Source organism: Carcharhinus amblyrhynchos, chromosome 6 (genome assembly GCF_965287045.1).
Source record: "Carcharhinus amblyrhynchos chromosome 6, sCarAmb.v2.hapA, whole genome shotgun sequence".
Lineage (NCBI taxonomy): Eukaryota > Metazoa > Chordata > Chondrichthyes > Carcharhiniformes > Carcharhinidae > Carcharhinus > Carcharhinus amblyrhynchos.
The window spans coordinates 96,460,813-96,474,976 of record NC_137329.1 but is presented as its reverse complement, the minus strand read 5'-3'; the positions used below and the strand labels follow the sequence as shown (position 1 = coordinate 96,474,976).

Sequence of the window (14,164 nt, the reverse complement as noted above, 5' to 3'; positions counted from 1 at the left end):
TGTTGACACACCAGAGATAATTGTAGGTCAACAAACATGGAGATGAGTGAACAAAATAATTTTCCCTTCATAAGCATTAATAAATATTAATGCAGACTGATAAACAATTTGCACAGTATGATTAAAGGTAATTATTCATGTGCTATCTTTCAGTCCTAATATCTTATTGTTAAATCAGAATAATTTACAGTTGATCACATATCACCCCTTGGAAAGCAAATTTTCATGCAACACTTTTTCAGATGAAACCATCTTACGTTGGTTAAATTGCAATTTTGATTAAAGCCCAATCTTGAAGAATGGTAGACACATTAACGATGTTACAGGTAGTTATTTTGATAAAAGACAAAGAGAACTGACAAAATAAATAGAACATAGTCCTCATAACAAGTATGTTAGATCTCAACTTGTGACCCTGAATGGCCACTTTTTCCTTTTTGGAATCAGATCTTCACCCCAAAAACACAAGACAACAAATTTCACAGGTCAATACATAGTATGGCATAAATTATTGGGGGGGGGGGACACACAGGGGGAGTGGTGGGTGAGGAAATGCCTCAATGGCTGATTATTGTTTTTGTCCTCAATCAGTCCAATTTTGGATGAACCTAGCCAAGTAGCACAAAACCAGGATTCATTCTAGGATTTCCTGTTTTATATCATTCAGTACAACTCTAAAGTACAACAATAACATACTGAACCATCACTGGGATCTCAGCTGTGAATACTTTATTTATAAAATGTTCTTGAATAGCTTTAAGAGTTTTCTTGCATTTTTTTCAAAAAAGTGAAAACCTAAAAAAAATTGACGTATATGGTAATTTTTACAAAATAGATATTCTTCTTAATAGCCAGTTACCATGTTATATTTAAAACTACTCCTTCAACATCCAGCCAGTATGTGACCATACTCATGTTGAACAATATCCTGACAGCAGTCATGATGCCTTCATTCTGTAGCACTGAAGGAACTAATCAAAGGGTGGTTACCAGGCAACAAGATTATCTGCTGACAACATGGCTGGAGACTTTGATGTGCGACCCATGCACATGTGGGCAGCATGCATACAACAAAAGGTTAGATTTGATGGAGCAGTCCACTGGAATGCTGAAACAGCGCTTCTGCTGCAAGGATCACTCTGGAGAAACACTGCAGTAATTGACAGAATAAGTGTCAAGATTCAGCTGTACATTGCATAATCTTGTCTTCCTGAGAGCAGAGCCCTAACTACCGGTTATATGTGAGCAAAAAGGAGGAGGAGGAAGGGAGACTGTAACCTAGAACCCATGTTAGGCCAGACTATTCATGAACAACTCTTCCGACTTCCTTACGTATAAGTGCAAACTAATTCTTCATTCACCAAGAATGTCACAACTGATCTTTCCTTGGTTAATGACCACCACAGTATCAGCTTGGTCACAATGCAAAAATGAAAGCCACCAAAAGCAAAACATTTTAAAATTAATAAATCAAGGCATACCACATTGTCTGCAAACATCAACAAATCATCCTTGTGCATGTCTTTAGTGTCTGTGTTCCATGTGCCTTATTCTGTCCTGAAATTCCTATGACATTGTACTCCAGTACTTCAGCAGATGGGTTTGGAGGATACCTCAAACAGCTCCAAGCCTGGGAAGTACGGCTTTACTCTGCACTAAATCAGTATTGGCAGCAACAGCTTGGGCTGACTGGCCGACAGGCAGCAGCCAAACATCTGGCAGTGTGGAAGCATTGTAATAATGAATACTGTCAGATGAACACATTTTTAAAAAGAAGCAGGAGTAGATCATTTGGCCTTTCAAGGCTGCTCATCCATTCAATAAGATCTGGGATGATGGGATGTGGCCTTAACTCCATTTAAAAACAAATAACATAGGAGCAGGACATAAATCCATGTTGACATTTTCTAATCCTATTGATATTTTCCCAACTACTGATGTTAGGCTAACTGGTCAGTAATTTGCTGTTTTCTCCCTCCTCTTTTACATAGCAGGATCACACTGTCCACTCTCCAATCTGCCAGGACTGTTTCAGAATCGACAGAATTTTGGAAGATGACAACCAACATATCCACTATTTCCATGGCCACCCCCTTTTGTACCCTACAATGTAGATCATCAGGCCCTTAGGGACTTGATTTCCCTGACTGCCACTAACCTCCCCACCACGCCCCAATTTTGTACTTCTGTGGACCAAAGATCTGTTTAACTGAGCTTTGAGCATGACCCAGCCTCCGATGCCTTTGGAGTAATGAATTCCAAAGATTAATGACCCTTTTGGGGAGAGGGGATTGAGGGAGGCATAGGTTGGCTCTCCTGCTCTTGGGCTGATTGGGGCCCTTGCCTCATCCAATCCTCACTTACATTTTGCTCACTAGCAGAGAAAGAACCACGCCATGCAGAAAACTTGGCCACTTTAACTGTAGAGGCTGGTGTCAGGCAAAGCAGTAGAGGCAGGGTGCATGGCGAACCTCCCTTCAGGTCCCCTCACCCATCAGAAGCACAAGATCATTTCGCTGTATTAACCCGCTACGATGTGGGTATGCCGGCGTACCCACATCGAGATCTTGGGTTCATGTCGCACTATCTGTAAACCCCGTGACTTGCCTGGGTTTGCAAAACCTCACTTACTGTACTGTCTGGAGACAATACACATCTCTGTAACCTGTGATCAGTGCTCCTTCCACTCACATTGTCAGCCACTTCAGGTCTTGAACAGCAGGTTAGGTGTAAGGATTCGCATTCTAATCAGTAACCTCTAAACTGTCTGTGCTTTATATGCTCTGTCTGAGGCCAGAACTCTCCATTCACCTGACGAAGGGGCTAACCCTGAAAGCTTGAGTCTATTATCAAATAAATTGGTTGGACTAAAACCTGGTGTTGTCAGACTTTTTACTGTGTTAACCCGCTACCCCAGGGTTTTGAAGCTGGCCACTGAAACCTACACACGTCCATTCATCATGACCTATTACCACAGACTTTCCTCAGTACCAGCCTGAAAGGGCAGCAGGTTTGTACTCCTTAAAATCATCCACATTCCAGAGGTGGTGCCTCAGCAATGCAAGAAATCTGTTAGAGGATAAGAAGATTGCTGATCTGCTATGACACCCTCAAAGCCCCTTTGAACACAGGTACCTGCAGCCATGACAGTAGAAAGCTGAGTTTCCACTGCACTGGGTGAGCCTCTGCTGCTGCATATTCATCTTGATTGTTAGAATTCTGATAGCCAGCTGGTGAAGGACAGAATTCTAAAACCTTTTGTTTACACACTTACAAACTTTCATTTACAGAGGCTACACATCATTTAGCTCCTAGCAACAACCTCACTTTGAGTCCGCTCATAATCTTTTTATTTATAAGTAAATTATATAAAACATATGCACACACACAATCACCAGTGAGTTACCAATTAATATCCATCACCTGAATGCAATGAACATCCTATTGGAATACAATTAATAGTGGTTCCTTACACAGAGGTTGTTTGACATTACACATAGAGCCGGTGCTGGTCTCGTGGTATTATTGCTAGACTAATAATCCAGAAACTCATCTAATGTTCTGGTGACCTGGTTTGAATCCTGCTATGGCAGATTGGGGGAAATTTGAATTCAATTTTAAAAATAAACTTCAATTAATTATCTATTGGTGACCATGAAACTATTGTCAATTGTTGGAAAAACCTATTATACATAGAACCTCTAGCAGGCCTGCCAATACACCAAGCATTTCATAGTACATACTCCATAGTCTTCACTTTAGCCTGCCCCATCAAAGTGCTCATCTAATCTCCAGTGCAGAACTTGTCCTCAAGGGAGCTGGCACCTGCACTACCCTTACCACCTGCCCTGGCTGCAGGCCACTCAGATCCAATGCTTCATCATATGGATATCCCACTGCTAGCTAGCATGTAAATATATTTTCTTTATTCTTTCATGGGATTTGGGTGTCACTAACAAGGCCAGTATTTATTGCTCATCTCTAATTACCCTTGAATTGAGTGACTTGCTGGGCCATTTCAAAGGCTGGTTAAGAATCAGTTTCATTGCTGTGGGTCTGGAGTTGCATATAACCTGGACCAGGTAAGGATGGCAAATTTGCTTCACTAAAGAGCATTAGTGAACTAAATGAGTTTTTATAACAGTCAATGATTGTTGTCATAGTCACCACAACTGAGATTAACTTTATATTTATTAATTGAAATCAAATTCCACCATGCCATGCTGGGATTTCAATCTAAATCTTCAGAGCATTTGCCTGAGGCTTGGATTATTAAACCAGTGACATTGCTACTATGCCACCATCTCCCCATAAGTTGCTTGCAATGTCAGTATCTGACTTAGCAACTGTGAGTGTGAGATTGTATGATAATTTTTTTTCATCATCTTACTCTTCCACCTTTATCTAGCATAGTGGCAGTACTTGAGAAAGCAGAGTTGTGGTGAGAATTGTGGGGGTAGGTGTACAGACATAAAAAAGGAAATTGCATGCTGCTTACCACCTGCCATATTCCCATAACTGATGTATCAACACTCCGCTATACTGAACAACACTTGGAAGAAGCACTCAGGGAACAACAGCACAAATGTACTCTGGGAGGGACACTTCAATGTCCTTTACCAAGCATGGCTCAGTAGCACCATTACTGAATATGCTGTTGTCCTGAACGACATGGTAGTGAGACAGAGATTGATGCAGGTGGTGAGAGAACCAACACCAGGGAAAAAAACTTGCTTTACCTGTCCGTGATTGTATTGATCAGAGTTACCAATGCGCTGTCCTTGAGAAAAGAAAGTCTTGATTTGAAACTGACATCTTCCACCATCTTGTGTGGCATTACTGACAAACTAACTGGTATAGAACATATGAAAATAGATGTAATGGGTCAAAACTCAGTATCTTGAGATGTTGTGTGGCGTCAGCAGCATGAGCATTGTACTCCACTGCAAACTGTAATCACGTGACCTAGCATACTCCACACTCTACCATTACCATCAAACCTGGGATCAAGGTTGGTTCAATGAAGAATGATGTGGAGATGCCGGTGTTGGACTGGCATAAGCATAGTAAGAAGTCTCACAACACCAGGTTAAAGTCCAATAGGTTTATTTGGTAGCACAAGCTTTCAGAGTGTTGCTCCTCAATGAGAAATGCAGGAGAAAATGCCAGGAGTATCTAAAAATGAGGTGCCAAACTAGTGAAGCTATAACACAGGACCACAAGCATGCTAAACAGTGGAAGCAGCTTGCTACAGATAGAGCTGATCAATCCCACAACCTATAGATCATGCTGCTGTACTGGAATAGCTTGGCGAGAGGCATAGTTAGTTCTGAAGCACCAGTCTTCTGCACTTCAGTCAGGACATTGTCTTTTCTCAGCTATTTATTGGTATCTTGTGGAGTGAATTGAATTGGCTGAAGACTGGCATCTGTGATGATGGGGTAGGCCAAAATGGATTATTGTCAGGGCAATACTGGCTGAAGATAACTTTTCAACCTCGTCTTTTGCAGTCATGTACTAAGCTCCACCATCACTGAGGATGGGCATATTCATGTGGATCCCTTCTTCTTATTATTTCACTGGTCATCATTATTCACACCTGAATGTGGTAGCACAGCAGAGCTTTGAACTGATCCACTGGTTGTCACTTATCTCCATATACCACATAAATGGATTGAAGAGCTTCAAAACATTGCACATTGTTTAGTTCCTTTCACAACTCCTCAGGCAATGAAGCAGTCCCTGCCTGCATCCTACATGATTTAGACAACATTCAAGGCTTCTGCACCATCTCTTCCCAAACTCTCAATCTCTATCACCAAGAAAGACTAGGACACCAAGGGCTTGGGACTATCACTGCCTCCAAGAAATAAACCATCCTGACTTGGAAATATCTCACCATTCCTTCATCATTTCTGGGTCACAATTCTGGGACCCCCTTCTCAACAGTACTGTGCAAATAACTTCATTTTTATGACACTGCAACAGTTGTGGACTTCAAGAATGCAGTTCACCACTACCTTTTCATGGTCAATAAATGATGACCTTGCCAGTGATATCAATTCCCATTAATGAATAAACAAAAAAACTATATTTGACTAATATTCACATGCAAGTTAATTATCTATACAATGTATTCATAATTTCAATTTAATGATGTACAGAGACGGAAGATATTTCTTGAAACTCTCCGTATACGTTCAGAAAAATCTTCATGCAGAATCATGGGAGCACAAAGGAAAGCCATTCAGCCCACCATGTTCACGTCAGATCTTTGAACAGGCGATCGATTAGTCACGACCTTTTCCCACAGTTCTGCAAATTTTCCCCTTCAAGTATTTAAAGAATTAAGTTTGTTAACATTAGAATAGGTGAAACATTTGCTTCAAAAGAAACCATTAAGGTGATCACTAAGATTTGCATCGTTACATGAAAGACAGCTGCAAGTCAAAAATTACGTTTTTGCAACTGCATTTGGGAGCTGTTCAGTCATTTGCTTCATTACACAAATCATAAAGATGTATATTTACTCACAGGATTCTAACTTAAATATAACTATTTGATATTCCAATGAAGATACTATATAAACATCTAACATTTGTATCAATGAATAGATAGTTTAGGTGCATTTACGCTGTATCTATTAGTCTGAAAAACTGCATTTTGAGTTCCAGCCAAGCAAGCCCTGTTTACATAGCTAGGCTCCTGCCTGACTGAAACTTAAACCATTCTGTTTAGGAGAGAGCTCTTATGTGCCTGAATACATAGATCCATAGAACTGTCTCCCAAAAGTTGGAACACAATAACTTGCATTTACATGAAATTTGATTTGCGGGGGTGGGGTGGGGGGGGGGGGAGAGAATCTCTCTTTTATCTTCACAGTCAGCGACATTCAATCAAAAACAGAATTGAGGTTGCATTGCTTGTATATTGTTTGCTCGTCCCTGTAGCAAGTTTCTCTATCTTGCTTTCCATGTCCCTACTACGAACTACTCCCCTATTTGGGAGCCTCACACTTCTGAGCAATGGATTACCCAACTGTCAAGCTGCAAGACGGTCTACTTTCTAAACCTATGATTTTTGTTGAAATGGCTATATTAGTGCTTGTTCCCTTCTATAAATTGCTTTGGACTTACTGGCCTTTAAATTCATGTATGCCAATTTTTTAGATATGTGGGGCACGGCCTGATTTCTAAAAGTTACTTCACGGGACGGGACGTCGTTGGCTCGGCTGCCATTTTTATCGACCATCCCTAATTTACCTTCAGAAAGTGAATTGCATGGGATGAGGGCAGCGGTTGAGACTCTCTGACAAATGGCTGTGGGCCTCATTATAATGGAATCGGCAAAGTTCAAAAGCGAAGAGAACAATACGTTTGAATCACTATTAGCGTCACAGTGAGCCTCAAGTAAGAGGGTTTGGGATAGGCATCCACAATCAGGGACAGGATTTGGATCAGGATCGGATTTGGATATCACGAGGGGCTGTTGGGGATTGAATCACGGGATCAGATTGGGTATTGGAAAAGGAAAACAAGGGTCCGAAATCGGGAATAGAAGTCAACGAGGGAAAGAATTGGGGAGCGGTTAAATATGGAGTCGCATGGAGCACTCTTGCTCCGTATTCATGTTAACGTTTATCTTACAGGTCCACGGGTGAGCGCAAGATGTGGTTTGCTCGAAATATCCGTTAGCTCCCTTATTTCCATATGCAATAAGTCTAACGCCTGCTTCGTTATGGATAAAGAATGCCTATCTTTTCCCGTAATGATAGAAGGCAGATTTTATGGCTATCTTAGAAGTAATGGTTACTATGACTTGTACAGGCTAAATGATATTACAAGAATTCCACTAGTGGGGCCAACCAACTTTGCTGTATATATTATCATCACCTTGTTGTGTCTATTATTCTATGAGTAAAGAAAATATCCACGCAGTTGCAGAATTTACTATTGGTTGCCTGGTTGCATATTTCCCAAATGAAATAGAGCTGTGACTTTACTTTGGTGTCTGAACCTCAAAACTTCGATAGCAACACTGGGAATACTCAATGATTGCATAAAGAACATACCCAACAACGAACAACATTGATCTTATCATATGCTCAATGGGCGGCTGCATTGCGTACTATCATTGTATAACACCGTTCATGAAAGATGGGGTTGGATTCTTCCATTCTATGCAGACCACCTTCCATGACTGTAATGACATGTATTTCATAACTGCAGCGTTTCAAATCAGACAGCCTTTAAGGATAAGCGAGTCCAGTAAAATCCGTCACCTCCTACATCTCAGAAGGAATATTCAACATTCTGGTCAATGCTCTATCCCAGGTTGATGCTTAGCTGAGTGATGCTCGTCATTAGTGCTTGATTCTTGTTGCGAGGAAAAGAACATACGGGAATTCATGAAGAAGCCTTGTCAGATTTATTTGCGCATTGAACTGTCATTATATGTACTCTTATGCATTTATGTAAAATGATCATGATGGATCAAAGATAAAAGCGACTACTGGAAAAAGACAAAGGTCAGTAAGGTTTAAAAAAATGAATGTGGCTCAACTTAACTGACCAGAAAAGTTTACAATTAGCTTGACAAATCAGCAGCAGAGATTCTGCTAATATGTCTCTATGAATGTTAAGTGACTCATGAACTGAGTTCGAAAGAATCCTTATTACACGGCAAAAAGTAATTGCCAATCATTCTCGGAAGTGTACATTTTGAAGTTATACAATCCCAATATTTCGTTGGATTCATATTAATTCAACTGTAAAATAAACATTCATCTCGTTGTTTCGAAAATAAAGAAATGTGGCACCGTGTTTTGCAGTAGTTTTTTTAAATTTGAAATTAAGATGAACCAAAATTGAAAAACAGAACTAAGGAAACCACTTTCAGTTCTGGGAACACGGGTGCTGCTGCTTGTTCTCGAAGTGTGTCTTGCAGCAGGAAGTTCACTGAGTCCAGTGCACGCCAACAGGGCGGTGTGAAATTCTATGACCAACAGCACTGCAGTAACGGAATGTCATCTCTATACTCTTAGGACAATATTATCTTCCACTAAACCAATTTATTCCCTTTCGTATATCTAAGTCTAACCCAACCTTTTAAGAATGCAATGATTACGCGAAGACTTCCCACGCAAACAAGAAACGGTGTAAATTTCTGAATGAAGGAGGGCGGAAACTTCGGAAGTTCATTTATTGTGGGGAAGTAGAGGGGAAGGTAGATTCTGTTGTCGAAGCTTCAGTCTTTATTGAAAAAATATTAGAAGTATATTAACGCATGTTCCCTGAGTGAGGCAGACATTTAAAACATTTCTCCACCACTCATTTGTTTATGTCCCATTTTGGCGGTGGGGGGGGGGCGGTGGTTTCAGATGTCTGTCTTAAAATGTTAAAAACAGTATTGAACTCGTAGAAACATTTGCGGGATACATCAGAGCAGAGCGAACTCACTTCTAGAACTGAAAGTCGTTAGATTTCATAGAAATGAACGAAAGAACAGTTGAAGGATGTGCATTTTTCAGTGGTTCTTGTTTCGAATTTAGTCACCATTGAGAGATGAGAAAGATTTTTAAAATCTCAGTTGCCGTTTTTTAATGTAATCTCCATTTGGATATCTCAGGCAGAGAAACAATGGTTTGTTGTCATCGAAATTCTAACCTATAAAAACAGCAGCCTAGATTGATTATTTTCTTCACGGCTTCATCCATGTCGTTGATTCTTTATATTTCGTTACGTAAACTGCAATAGCGAAACAAGGGATTCTTGCCTGTCGCTTGACAACATGAAACAGGCTCAAAGTGTTTCCATTAACAGGCAGCATTTAACCCGGATACTCTTTCAAATGAAAGGTTTACAGAAATAACTGCCTTACTTTTAGAAACTGACCTCGATTTGTCAAAGAAAAATTCACTTATTAAGTAAAACAACTTATCTGAAACAGTATGAAATTTCGGGCGTTTGACATAATCCACACTGTAATTCATAGTCGATCAACATTACCTCTGCAGGTTAGGCGGTGACGTGGAAAATTATTAAATTTCTGCATAAATCCATAAATATTTAAAATAGACAATCTAGTTTGGGAGGCATAATTCATTTACAGATGGAAAATATGGGAGGTCAATACTGTCTCTTTCCTGATCGACTGCATCAATTTCGACGGTATTTCAGAAGCATTGCACGATTATGCTAACAAGTGTAAGTGAGTTAGTGTTAAATATGAAGTATTCATATAATGAGGATATTATATAGGACACGGCTATTAATATTAATTTACCGCACAGATGAGCAGGACCGAATAACTCACCAGGGGACAACAAGTGTATATAAATCCTATTCGGAAGCAAATCATGAATTCAACAGGCCGGAAGAAAATACCATATTAGAAGGTTTTATTGTATCACTCATTTTAATTTAGGCTACCGTGAATACGGAAGGTTCACAATGACAAGTCATATGGAATAGCTTCCGCCTATCCAGATATTCGTCTTCATAATTTTTAGTATCGGTTTGATATTAAAAAGAGAAATGGAAAACGCCAGCATCTTTATAGATCCAAAAGTTATTGTGCAGCTAGTTTATACTCCTAAGAAGATTATTTTACCCACATAAGTATTGGAATACAAATCTATATTAGAAAAAGTAAAGGCGCATGCTCACACTACGCTCTTCTTGCTGGCCTAATCGCATAGTACATTTCTTCCCATTTATGTGGATTCTAAAATGTATATTTGCGCTTTCAAGAAACCAGAGAAAGACATATGTGATCTAAATTATGTTTCAAAAGCGTTTTGCATTGACTAAGTTCCCACCCCAGAATAAACTAACCTATTTATCATTTCGTTGTCTGAAGAAATTTTTCCTCCGCTCGCTCTTCCTTTCTCTTGACTGATAGTTCAATAGCAAAACACCATTTTAAATCCTGTGCCCCAAAACGCATTTTTAAATAGCGTATGTCTGAAAAATGATATTGTACCATTCATTATTTCCGTATTATAGTGTTTAATTAGATGCATAAAGTTTGATGTCTGATTTTGTGCATTAATCTTTCCAAAATAGGATGTCACGACTCTATTATCTTGCATCTGAAACTTACAAATGCTGGTTTGGAAATGTTAATGATTTTTAGGACTAATATCGTCCACCGAACGGGATTTGCATTGAAACGCAATGATGCGCTCTTATAAAACGGATACATAAAATTTCATTCTATGATCCGTCAGGATGTGTTAAATTCCACTCTGTTCCATGTTTTTATTTATCTAGTTCTTCCCAAATATCTCTTCAACAATCCTCGCTGAAGACGGTTTGTGCTAGCTTTGTCACCCAAGGCATCTTGCACCTTTTTCTTGATCTGCCTGAAAACGCGTCCAGTAATTCATATTGACTATCCATAGTTTTACATATCCAGTCCTCCATCCAACCCATTTTTGTTGTCTTATATCAATTCAATCGGTCCTCCATCAAACCTCACTTCATTTTAGTAACAATCATTCCCTGCCATTTTTTACGTTCCTGATGTAGCCTCTGGCCTTCTGTCCTTGTACCATTTCATAATTCACAATATAAGCTTACGTATCTGTCATTTCATCCGTACATCAGATTTCTAACTATTCTAGTTCTATTATCAACATGTTACAACAATTTTTGCAAATATTTGCCTTACTTTCTGAATAACTTAATTTCTTAGATTTTCGAAGAGTGACACTGGATTTTGAAATAACATCCATGCTCTGCAAAATATGCGTAAATTGAAAAATTCATGGAGGCAAAGGTGTGTGAATTAAGAGCGAGTATTCCTGCCACTGACAGAGACAAACAAAATGCGCGTTTAATGGGGAATGGAAACGGTTTGCTGTTCCAATTACATCGTGAGCTTAATTGGATTTCTTAACATTAATGCAACAAAGGTTGACATTTAGTAGCGTCTGCAGTTAAGAAAATTAGTGATACTTGGACAGAGTACAAACAATCTGTAGAATTTTTTTCCGCATGGAGAGTGCAGATATCATCAGTTGGCCAATGTCAAATCTAGGGAGTTAACGAAACTGTCTTAATGCCGATCTACTTTTATATTAAACCATTCTTTTGTGCTCATAGTGATAGTCCCTCCTAGTTTAATACGCTAGTTTGCACTCAAACCAATTAGGTAACCAGTCACATTGGATATGCAGTCATTAAGCATCCGCACATCTTACTGACAAATTAAGGTACAATCTGGCTCTGTGCCTGACGCATTCCCTTTTCAAAAGTACACTTATCTCTTTTTCAGTGAACAGATGAATAAACCTCGATAAAAGTGCTTCGTCACTGATTGTTCACGAGGGATTAGATTGATTTAAAAATCTGTGTTCTAATATATTTAAATAAAAGTTTTACAAGTCACCAGGCCTTATAATGAGGGCGGGGTTACGGATGATGGCCGCATGTGTTAATATTAAACTCACGACAGGTGAGGGTCGCCGCTTTCGGATTAAGAACAGATTACACCTGGAGAAAAGTGAAGGGGCATCCGAACACGAGTTCTTCCTCTTATCTGCGCTGAAAATGTTAATATATAAATGTTAATACAATGCACGTTTCCTGCCAGGTGCAATATGTCGCTTTCTCTCTGATACGTAAAAAATATACTTAAATTTTGTCTTTTTAAAAAAAAATCAGCAAAATTCAAACTTTGAACCTCTGTTGCAAATGGATTTTTATCCAAGTGAAAAGGGCCGCATTGCACAAAAGGAGAAGGAAGAGTTACACTTGGTGTGGACCATACCCTGAAGACTGGTAATCTAAATCCATTTAGCGTTTAAAAATTATAAATATATACACATATTTAAACTAGTGCTATCCAGTGGATGGCTTATTGGAAAACCAGTGACCCTTTAACAACAATACAAGTGTTTATAACCTTTTGGCTGTCCTGTTGAGGCCTACACTGAAAATTGCAATCAAAAGAAATGTAGTATTTGGTCTCCATTTTATTGCTTTTATTTTACTGGCTGAACCAAATTGTATCAAGTATATTCTTGGTTAACATTACAATTAATTACAATATCATTACAATATAACCTTCCTGGACAGTAAGAGTAAAGTGGCTTTTTTTCAGTATGAACAATTTGTATCCCATCCCCTTGCATCCCTTCCCCCCTCTAAAATGAGAGCAAAATACTTACCAGCCTCTCTGCTTCTAAATGACAGCGAGAAGTGAGTGATCAGTCTTTTAAAAATAAAGAAATATTGGCAATTCACTTTTAGTCACTGGGTAGCTGTGGGGAAACGTGTGGAAGAGCTTAAAGGGTGCAACCTGTTCGCACTGTAACATCACTAAAAGGTCCGGGTCGACACTTGCACTCTGTCGAAAACTACATTTTATTTCCACTCCGTGTTTTAAAACGCGTCCCTTTTTAAGACTGTTGCTTTAAAAGAAAATACATAAACAGCACATTCCATTTCCGCCTTCAGTGACAGGGCTAATTATGTGTTCGTCATTTTCTCTAAAGTCGAACTACGGCGCGATATGCAATGTACCATTTCGATCTAACCGTTGCAATGGAGGGGAGGGAGGATTGGAAGAGGCCGGTTCCTTTTTTTGGCGCAGCTTGATGTAGACTTCGGGGAAACGGTTATTGCCGTTTTAAATATGAATTCAAAAAAGTTGGACGCGGCCGTACTTGAAACTGCGTGCGCCCGCCCGCGCGCGCTCTCTCTTCGCGCGGCTCTGCCGCGCGCGCTGATTGACAGGGACCTTCCTCCAATCGCGTGCAGACCGCCCCCCCAACAGTTTGCCTGGTCTTGCCGCCTATTGGCCGATGGGACGGGGTGGGGCGGTGAAGTGGGCGGGGCAAATGGAGGGCAGGGAAAAGGCGCGGAGGGAGTGGCGGCGCGCGCGCTGACGCCTGAGCAGCCCGCGGCTCTGATTGGCCGCTTGGCCGTGGCGTGCTCGAGCTGTCCATCATCGCCGGAGCGCTCGCAGCTCGAGCCTACTCGCTTCACACTGACTGCTTATTATCGCTGCTGCTGATGGCCGTGTCTGCCTGTTGTGTTGTTTCTCGTAGTTTAGCCTGCGAGAATGTTTTCTCTAAAAGCTATGCTAGGAATAATACTGTTACATTTTTAAGTGTTTCGAAGGGTTGCCATTTAGGTGCCTCACCCAATTGTCAGTC

The 14,164-nt window shown here is 40.1% G+C and overlaps 1 long non-coding RNA gene across 1 annotated transcript in view; it reads right to left on the bottom strand.

Moving 5' to 3' along the window:
• Window positions 1-13,661, bottom strand: part of LOC145344146 (uncharacterized) — a 132,376-nt gene extending 118,715 nt beyond the window's left edge. Inside the window, exons 1-2 of the long non-coding RNA XR_013886841.1 lie at window positions 13,175-13,661; window positions 12,455-12,548 (exon numbers count right to left, since the gene is read on the bottom strand). This is a non-coding gene — a long non-coding RNA (uncharacterized LOC145344146). The remainder of the gene's footprint in view (window positions 1-12,454; window positions 12,549-13,174) is intronic.
• Between the last annotated feature and the right edge of the window lie 503 nt (window positions 13,662-14,164).